This window comes from Papaver somniferum, unplaced genomic scaffold, assembly GCF_003573695.1.
Source record: "Papaver somniferum cultivar HN1 unplaced genomic scaffold, ASM357369v1 unplaced-scaffold_132, whole genome shotgun sequence".
NCBI lineage: Eukaryota > Viridiplantae > Streptophyta > Magnoliopsida > Ranunculales > Papaveraceae > Papaver > Papaver somniferum.
In genome coordinates this window covers 13,767,618-13,777,403 of record NW_020622381.1, presented here as the reverse complement: position 1 = coordinate 13,777,403, position 9,786 = coordinate 13,767,618, and positions in this window count along the sequence as shown.

The following is a 9,786-nucleotide window of genomic DNA, read 5'->3' as shown; positions in this document are numbered from 1 at the left end:
GGGCTTCCCTCCAAAAACAAGTAAGCCTAACCCATGAGTTAACCCACTTGGGCCTCATTTAAATTCAAATTCGGGCTTGTATAATTAATTTAATTTTTTTTGGGTTGTAATAATTTTTATTTATTTCTTTTTCGGATGTAATAATTTTTTTTTTTTTTTTTTTTTTTTTTTTTTTTTTTTTTTTCTTTTTTTATGGGTTTTTAATTATTATTATTGTTTTTATTTTCTTTTATGAGTTGTGCTAATTTATGCTAGGTTTAGTTCAAAATTTTTTTCCAAAGCCCAATTTTTTAAACCAAAAACAAAATCCCTTCTTAAACCAAAACCCATTCAAAACCAAATCTTCATAACCCTTGTGGGCCAAATTGTTTCCGCTTGTCTGACCAACATGTTAGTTAAGGTACCTACTAGGACATGATTGTGACCTACAGAGACCAGACAAACAGACTTGTTAGAATTAACCCAGACGAACCTATCGAAATTCTAAGTTCTGAGGGAGACAGTCCAGATCAACCAGAAACAATGGGAGAACCCCGTACCCTCAAGGATTATATGTACCCAACTAGAGCCAGTCAACCTTCTTGTATTTGCTGCCCGAGGCTAATGGCCATTATGAGCTGAAATCAAGCACAATACAGATGCTTCCTATTTTTAGAGGTGTTGAGAATGAAAACCCGTACCACCACGTGAGAGAATTCGAGGAAATTTGTGGAACTCTGCGTTTCACTCAAATGACCGACGAAACCCTGAAGTTAAGGCTTTTTCCTTTCTCCCTGAAAGATAAGGCAAAGGCCTGGCTCTATGCTTTACAGCCTCAATCCATCATGACATGGGATGACCTCATAAAGGAGTTTTTCAAAAAGTTTTTCCCGAACCACAAGACTGCGACAATTCGTCAAAGTCTGAATAGCTTTGTGCAATTAGAAGGTGAGACCTTAGCTAGATACCTGGAGAGATTCAATGAATTATTGCTCCAATGTCCCCATCATGGTTTTGAAAAATGGAGACTTGTGCAAATTTTGTATGAAGGTCTAGATGTGTCCACCCGAACAACGGTTGAGTCGATGTGTAATGGTCTATTCGTAGATAAAACTGCTGACGCGTCTTGGGACTTCTTGATTGAAGTAGCTGAAAAGACGCAACAGTGGGAATCCATCCGTGAAACCAGAAAGACTACATCCGAAGCAAAGGCTTTTAGGATTGAAGCGGATTTTGAGGGAAGAGCAAACATGGCATCAATAGTTAGGAGATTAGAAGAGTTAGAACTACATAAAAATTCAAAACCTTCCACCACTACTCTCCGAGAACATGTCGCTTCGTCTGTTTGTGCTGCTTGTAACGACCCCAACCATCAATTCCAAAATTGTCCAGATTTGCTTGCAGTCCAGGAGTCTAGGCTTGAACAGGCACATGCCATGTTTCAAAAACCAGAGCATAACCCTTATTCACAGACCTACAATCCAGGATGGAGAAACCACCCTAACTTTTCATGGTCAAAAGGACCCACTCAAGGAGGACCATCTCAACCCAATCAGAGCTATCAAAACAATCAGGGATATCAGAACAATCAAGGTTATCAACACCCGAGAAACCCTCAACAACAATCAAACTCTCAACAACAAGCATATCCTCAACAAATACAAACAAGAGATTATCCACCCTAGAGGAAATGTTCCAGAGTTTGATGCAAAGTCAGAAAAATCTAGATCAAAAGATGGATCAAATGTGTGAGAGAGAAAAGGGTAAACTTCCGAGCCAACCCCAACAAAATCCAAAGAGGATATTTCAAACAGGCACAACATCCTGCACTGAAACCTCACCCGATCAAATCCATGCCATTACCACCCTCCGAAGTGGTAAAGTCATCGAGAACAACGTGGGCGAACCTAATGAATCTGATACAAATTCCACGCTGTCTCCACAACCCCAGAAAACCAAAGAATCTGAGCAAGTTGGAAAATCTGACAATTCTACTGCTGTGAATGTCCCTTTGCCAACTCATCTCCTGTTGCCCCATTTCCTCAAAGATTGATCTATCAACAGAAAAGTACCCATTACAATGAGATGTTAGATCTGTTCAAGAGAGTCAACATCAACATTCCTTTTCTTGAAGCAATCAAGCAAATCCCTGCTTATGCCAAATTCCTCAAAGACTTGTGTACTCAAAAGCGCAAGCTCAATGTGCAAAAACGTGCTTTCTTAGCTGAGCAGGTGAGTTCCATCATTCTGAACAAAACTCCACCCAAGTTTAGGGATCCAGGATGTCCAACAATTTCTTGCACTATAGGAGAACACACGGTCAATAAAGCGTTATTAGACCTAGGTGCAAGTGTTAACCTACTGCCATATTCTGTTTATGAGCAGTTAGGTCTTGGGGAGTTGAAACCAACATCTATCACTCTACAACTGGCAGACCGATCTGTCAAGATTCCTCGTGGAGTGGTCGAAGACGTTTTGATCAAGGTTGACAAATTCTATTTTCCCGTAGACTTCATTGTCTTAGACACTCAACCTGTACAAAACCCAGACTGTCACATTCCTGTCATCTTAGGACGTCCTTTCTTGGCTACGTCCAACGCGATCATAATTGTCGGAATGGAGTGTTAAACTGTCTTTTGGTAACATGACGGTAGAATTGAATGTGTTCGATATTAGTCAACAACCTGTGAATCTTGATGATGATGATGTGCATGAAGTTAATATGATTGAAGGATTAATGCAAGATTCGTTGACTAACATTCTATCCGTCGACCCCTTTCAAGCATGTATGGAGAACTTTAACCCTGATTCCTATGATGATGCATACTGTAGTGACGTCCTATCTCTGCTCGAATCTGTACCTCAAATGGACGTCACTGAAAGGAAATATGAAGTGGAACCACCCTACTCTCTGATTCCAAGCTTATTCCATCCATTGTTGAGCCACCCAAGCTTGAATTGAAAACATTGCCTAGTACGTTGAAGTACGCATTCCTAGGTTCTTCTGATACTTTACCTGTCATTATTTCATCATGTTTAGACACGGAACAGGAAAGTAAGCTTTTAGAAGTACTTAAGGAACACAAAGAGGCCTTAGGATGGACCATCTCAGATCTCAAAGGAATTAGTCCCACCATTTGCATGCACCACATTAACCTTGAAGAGAATGCCAAACCATCGAGGGAAATGCAAAGGAGACTTAATCCTAACATGAGAGATGTAGTCAAAGGAGAGATCCTGAAACTACTTGATGCGGGTATCATATACCCAATTCCCGATAGCAAATGGGTTAGTCCCATTCAAGTTGTGCCTAAGAAGTCAGGCATTACTGTAGTTCAGAACGACAAGAATGAATTAGTCCCTACTCGTACAACCACAGGATGGCGAGTATGCATCGACTACAGGAAGTTGAACACAGTAACAAGGATGGATCACTTCCCGCTCCCTTTCATTGACCAAATGCTAGAACGTGTGTCTGGACACAGTCACTACTGTTTTCTAGATGGCTTTTCCGGTTATAACCAAATTCACATTGCTCCAGAAGATCAGGAAAAAACTACATTCACGTGTCCATTTGGGACGTTTGCTTATAGACGTATGCCCTTCGGGTTGTGTAATGCACCTGCTACTTTTCAGCGTTGCATGATGAGCATTTTTTCTGACATGATAGATAGTTTTCTCGAGATCTTTATGGATGATTTCTCTGTTTTTGGTTCCTCGTTTGACGAATGTTTGAAGCATCTTGCCCTCGTGATATCCAGATGTAAAGAAAAGAACCTTGTTCTAAATTGGGAAAAATGCCATTTTATGGTGAATTCAGGAATAGTTCTAGGACACATCTCAGAAAAGGAATTGAAGTGGATAAAGCTAAAGTTGACCTCATTCAACATCTACCACAACCTTGCTCTGTGAAGGAGATCAGATCATTTCTAGGTCATGCTGGTTTTTACCGGCGATTCATCAAAGATTTCAGCAAAATCTCCAGACCTCTGTGCAGTCTTCTCTCCAAAGATGTTGCCTTCAATTTCGATGCTGCTTGTGTGAAGGCATGGGAGGAATTAAAAACCCTTCTCACCACCGCTCCTATAGTCCGACCACCCGATTGGAAGCTTCCGTTCGAACTTATGTGTGATGCCTCTGATTATGCTGTTGGTGCTGTTTTAGGACAGCGAGTTGATAGACTACCATATGTGATATACTATGCTAGCAAAACCCTTAATGATGCCCAACTCAATTATTCAACTACCGAGAAGGAATTGCTTGCCGTCGTTTTCGCATTAGACAAGTTTAGATCTTATCTGATAGGGTCTAAGATCATCATATACACAGACCATGCGGCTTTGAAGTATCTTCTTTCCAAGAAGGATGCTAAAGCTCGCCTTATTCGATGGATACTCTTATTACAGGAATTCGATCTCGAAATCCGTGATAAGAAAGGTTGTGAGAATGTGGTTGCTGATCATTTGTCTAGATTAACTTTAGAGTCTATTGATGAATGTGAGCTGATTAGAGAATCATTCCCAGATGAACAGCTGATGTCTATCTCAGACCTTCCTTGGTTTGCTGATATTGTTAACTACCTCGCTACAGGTAGGATGCCCTCACGTTGGTCGAGACAAGACCGCTCTAAATTCCTGGCTGAAGTCAAACATTTCCTTTGGGATGACCCATATTTGTTTAAGTACTGCCCAGACCAAATCATTAGGAGATGTGTCCCCAACACTGAACAGAAAGATGTGATATCTTTCTGTCATGACCAAGCATGTGGAGGCCATTTCAGTGCCAAGAAAACCGCTGCAAAGATCTTGCAGTGTGGATTCTATTGGCCATCATTGTTCAAGGATTGCCATGATTATTGTGTTGCTTGTGAACGCTGTCAAAAGCTAGGAAGCATTTCGAGGAGAAACATGATGCCATTGAACCCCATTTTGATTGTGGAGATTTTTGATGTTTGGGGGATAGACTTCATGGGTCCATTTCCCATGTCTGACAGCAAGTTGTACATCCTAGTCGCAGTTGATTACGTTTCTAAGTGGGTAGAAGCCATAGCAACCAGAACAAATGACCACAAGGTGGTACTTTCATTTCTAAAGGAAACATATTTCACGTTTTGGTACCCCTAGAGCTATCATCAGTGACGGCGGTTCACATTTTCGTAAAAGTACTTTGAGTCTTTAGTACGCAAGTATGGCATAACTCACAAGGTTGCTACTCCGTACCACCCTCAGACTAGTGGACAAGTGGGTGTCTAATAGGGAAATTAAGCACATTCTGGAGAAGACGGTCAACCCGTCCAGGAAAGATTGGTCATTGAGATTGAATGATGCTTTGTGGGCCTATAGAACAGCTTATAAGACACCAATTGGCATGTCCCCCTATCGTCTAGTGTATGGAAAGCCGTGCCATCTACCTGTGGAATTAGAACATCGTGCCTACTGGGCAATCAAAGAGCTGAACTTTCTCTGGACGAAGCTGGAATTCAAGGAAACTTCAACTCAACGAGTTGGAAGAATTGAGAAATGAGGCTTATGACAGTGCCAAGTTATAAGCAGAAGATGAAGATGTTTCATGACAAGCGTATTCTACGCAAATCCTTCACTCCTGGTCAGAAAGTCTTGCTGTATGACTCCCGATTACATCTTTTTCCAGGAAAACTGCGTTCCAGATGGAAGGGTCCGTACCTAGTACGCACAGTTTTTCCTCATGGAGCTGTAGAGCTGGAGGATGTCTCCAACAAGAACGTTTTCAAAGTCAACGGGCAGAGATTAAAGCCATTCCTTGAGCCATTTCCACCCGACATTGAAACAACCAACCTGGAGGACCCAGTCTATGTGGACTAAACTGGTCCACTCTTTCCCTAAATAACCAAAAAAGTTTTCCAAATCTTTCCCTAAAAACCAAAATTTTGTTTTCCCAACAAAACCAAATTTTTTCCAAAAAGTCCAATCCCATTAAAAACCAAATTTTCTTGTAGATAATGTGTTAGTTAAATTTCCTTTTGTATATTTTGTGCTCATCCATTGTGACTCCTAATATGATGGATTTTTGCCTTGAATAACGGAGTTTTAATCGAGCTCGCCGTACAATCGGGTATTCTCTCTCCTTTTACTCTACTCAGCATGTTCCTCTTCATATATTGTTTTATAATTCTTTCCATATTTTGAAACATTGAGGACAATGTTTAGTTTAGGTTTGGGGGTATAGAGTAGATACCATGATAATTTGCCATAATTGAAAACGAACTCCTTCTTCTTTTTGAAAAAATTGAAAAATTCCAAAAAAATTGAAAAATCAAAATTAAAAAAAAATTAAAAAATTGAAAAAAAAATAAAAATGGAGCTCATTTACCTTGAAATGTTGACTCTTGTGCAAATATGTATTTTATTAGGAGTCTTAGTCTAGATATTTAGGCACCCTGATTCTAGCACAATTCACATAGTGATAAGAAATTTGCACGCGCACGATCTACCAATACATGTATGGCCTCGATCTTCAAGGTGTTTGATAGGAAGTTACGATTGCCAATCACTTTAGAATACTGAACGAAACTTGACTAGCTTGTTCTTTGGTTGGTTGGGATAGAAGGTGGAGGTTACATTAAGAAAGACAACCATCGAATTTAACTGGGTGCATCAAAAAGGGCTACCTCTTGCAAAGTGTCATGTAATCTTTTGTTTCCTTTTGTATATGTATCAAAAGTGTTTTTCAAAAAAAAAAAAAAAAAAAAAAAAAAAAAAAAAATATCAAAAAATACAAAAAAATCAAGTATTTATCAATTCCATCATCTCTTGTTCCAAAAATAAAAAGAGATAGTCAATGTAAATAAGAGTCATGTAAAGAGTTTGTTGTTTTTGTAATAAGCAAGGAGGGTGTATGCCATTGATGTACAACGCGAGTAATTGTGAAATACCTCCAACTCATTCACAATTCTCGTAAAGTCCGGACAGCTAGCTAGATTTCGACCTCAGTTCTTAGCCTGAGAAACTATCTCTTGGTGATTAGTAGTCATAACTTCAGATCTTTCTTTACACATGTGTAGATACACTTTACACTCTTATCACATGTCTTTTTTTGTTATCAGTGCTAGGATTGTGCCTTCGATAGCTAGATTGACATCTCCATTTTGCTGTGAGCTTAAACTGTTTTGCACATGTCACATTTGATGGAATCTGAGCTTATATTTTGACCTAGAACTTTGTAGGTACGTTCTAAGCAAACCTTCACGAGACTTCAACTCGTCCACTAGGGACACTTAGTGGTTTAAAAGGCTTAGTGCATACGCTAAATGCATTCGAGAGACCAGCGACAGTGGTATAGTTAGGATTTCCTTAGTTTTGTTTTACTTGAGGACAAGTAAAATTCAGGTTTGGGGGTATTTGATGAGTGCCAAATATTGTATATATTTATCCCTTTTTGTTGGCATTTAACTCATCTTTTGTGCATTAATTCTACATTTTATCCCATATTCTGTATTTTCATTGTTTTCAAGAATAAATATTTTTCTTACTTAATTTTGCATTTTTAGGTAATAAATAAAGATTGGATGTTGCGGAGCAAAAAGAGCAGAAAAGTGGTGAAAAGCCGGGAGAAATTACGCAAGGAAGCCGCAAAGAATGGAGCGCACGTCCAAAAAGCGAAATGGCTCAGAAAAGTTGTTCTTAAAGAAGAAGTGGGCTCAAGGTTTTCCAAGCCCAACTCATTCCCAAACCCATATTCTATACCCAAAAGCCTAAAACCCAAATCCATACCCGCTTGCGTCTTCAGCCGTCAGATCAGTTCTCAGAAGCATCCGACGGTCGCTCCCTTGCTGCATCGAAGTTTGATATCTCCGCCTTACACTACAGTACCTAACTCCACCGTCGTTTTCGTTGTATCTCTTCATCCGACGGTCGCTCATCGCCTCCTCCGCATCGCCGTCAGATCCACCTACCATCTTCCCATCCATCGGTCCAGCTTCGCGAAACATCAAAATCCTCTACACTTGCTCAACACCCTAGTACCTAATACCTATACCCATTGCCAAACACACCCTTCCTCAAACCCCATCGACACCATCTTCCCCCCCCCCCCCTCTGCAACAGTACCACCATGTCCGTCTCCATCACCACTCTTCTCCCCAAATCACTCCACCATCTACGCCACCAATCACTCTACTCTACCTATAACCAAAAACCCATCATCACTATCACGTTTTACCTCTTTTTCATCAACTAATCTCCTCAATTTCTCATCTCTCATCACTGAAACCCTAGGTGAGAAATTGAAGATATAAGTTGATGTTAGAGCAGCAATTGGAGCAGGAGATGAACGAGAAGAAGTAATTGGAGAGTGGGTCGACGAGATGGAGTGAGTATCTCATCAAAATTAGGTAAACCAAATTTACCTAATTTTCTGTTTTTGGGGAAAAGGGGCTGTGAACCCTAAACTGATAATTGGGGGGTATAAATTGGTATTATGTGGTGTGTGTGAAGGACACTGTGTATATCTCTGGATTAGCCAGTAGAGAATTGAGACAATTTTTAGTTAATGAATTTCAATTTCAGTCTTCTTATGCAATTAACAGTTGATTGTTATGTTATGTTTGAATTATTTCTGTATGATGAATGCTTGTGTTTGTAACATGTTGAGCATGAGCTAAGTAGCACTAAGCTAAGGCTCAGTTGAAGCCTTGTGTACTGTCAATTGACAGGTTGCTAGGATAGTTCTTCTGTGCCCTGTTTTGCTTGAGCAAATGGGAGATACCAATGCTCATAGTGCCTGTGATTGGCTGTGCTGTCAAAAGACAGCCAATGCTAGGGGCAAACTATTGAGCAATTTAGTATTCTTCTATTTCTAGATGTATGCATAGGATCAAACTCAACCTAGAAACATGTCATTTGATTAGGACACAAGGTGGATCCTAAGCCTTGGCTTAACCACCAATCCCTTTGCAGTCACCTCTATTCAGTTCTATTTTGCTTCCTGATCAGTTATTCTCCTTGCCTGTTTTTCTTGTTTAAATTCCTGCAATTTGTAGCTGTTGTGCACTGAAATCAGTGCACAATCCTCACCTTGCCCTTGGCTTATAGCCTTGGTTCCCTGCTATTGTTATTCTGTTGTGCTGCTTTGTTGTGTAACTGTTTTAGTTCTTTGAATCTGCCACATTACCTTGCTTTGCTCACTGCCATAGTGCCCTGTCTTGATTGTTAGCTTAGGTTTTTCTCTAGTTTGCTCCCACTCCCTGTGGACTTTCCCATGCTTACCTTCTATATCATAACTTGGCCTTGTATACTTGCAAGCTTCTGTGTGTTTTCCATTGGCACACCAAGCTTCTCCAATGGTAATGTGGTCAGTTTTACTCGTGACATTATAGGAAGACATCCTTCATCTTATATGGCAATCAATTTTCCTAAATATAAGGGAGAATATTTTTTTTCTCCAACCCATCTAACTTTTACTCATTCCTCGTCTAGTTTATCTTCTTATTTACAGATTGTATTTGATTTGATAATATCATAAAAATATATTGAAGTCTTCATTGTTCTGAATATACAAAGTCACGCTTCGCTTCCTAACTCCAATTAAGTAGTAGTGATCACTCCATCACCACCGGCTATGTTGATTGCAATTGCATGGGCTTCTATTCCATCACCGGCATCACAAAGAGCAATTTTGTCTTGGGGCTCGATATCATAAAACCTAATGTGAACTAAAACATGAATTTCCAGTTATATTACAATCATATTATTCTTTGATATTCGTGATGATTTTGTTCGTCAAACATTGAATGATAATGTCTTGACTAATGAATAAGGGCGTCACCCACAA